The following is an 882-nucleotide window of genomic DNA, read 5'->3' as shown; positions in this document are numbered from 1 at the left end:
TTTCTTACCGTGGGTCGTCCAGGGGCGGTCTCAAGTTCGGCAGCTGCGTTAAGAAGATGTCCGGACAGCTGGGCCCTAACATGGCTGTGTATCAGTTTTAGGATGGAAGTAGTTTTTACAGCGTGGGCAGTAGATCTTCACCGTTGACTTGCCCCACACATCGCTGAGGCCCACTGGCAGGGTGTTCTTCCTATTACAGGAGATATTCGGACACGATTCAAAGTCTCCTCTCATATAGTTTCGGTGCATATCATTCACGCCACGCTCCGACCTGATGTATCGGGGGTGAATCATGCCGTACCACTTTTTCTCATCGTCGTAGAACAAGCCCGAGGAACTGTCGAACGCCGGCTTCAGGATCACGTCCAGTGCTGGCTGAAGTACTACAGGCCCATCTGGTTGAACGTGTCCTGAAAGTAGTTGGTGGGCACGTGGCAGAGGAACTCGTTGCCCTTGATTCCGAGGAACCAATTGATCCAGCTGCTGTTGTTGTTGTTGTTGTTGTTCTGGGTTCAAGATTTTACTGTGACTTTCTATAATTTCTATAGGAAAAACCTAGTTACTTACGGGCTCGACATGTTGCCAGTTCACTCGTTCACAGAAATATGACTTATAGACTTCAAAGTCATCGTCTTTTTCTTTGAGTTTTTGACAGGACTAAAGACACTAGAATAACAAGATGCATACGATCTTTTCGCCGTGGACCTCGAGACCCTCGACCGTTCTTACCGATTCGCTTATTGAATCGCCTGGTCTATGGATTGTTGGATTCAGGCGCGTCGATTAGTTGTATTGGAGGAGGGTTAGTACAAGCTGCGATGGAAAGCGAGAAGTTCAAGTCGTTAAGAGGAGAAACTTCGACAGCAGATGGTAATTCTCAAC

General features: G+C 47.7%; 1 long non-coding RNA gene across 1 annotated transcript; it reads right to left on the bottom strand.

The window, feature by feature from the left end:
- Su(Ste):CR42406 lies at nucleotides 1-654 on the bottom strand. The gene has a single exon (NR_026600.1). It is a non-coding gene; the product is annotated as a Su(Ste):CR42406 (long non-coding RNA).
- Between the last annotated feature and the right edge of the window lie 228 nt (nucleotides 655-882).

This window comes from Drosophila melanogaster, assembly GCF_000001215.4.
Source record: "Drosophila melanogaster chromosome Y 211000022279681 sequence".
NCBI lineage: Eukaryota > Metazoa > Arthropoda > Insecta > Diptera > Drosophilidae > Drosophila > Drosophila melanogaster.
This window is presented reverse-complemented; position numbering and strand designations above follow the sequence as displayed.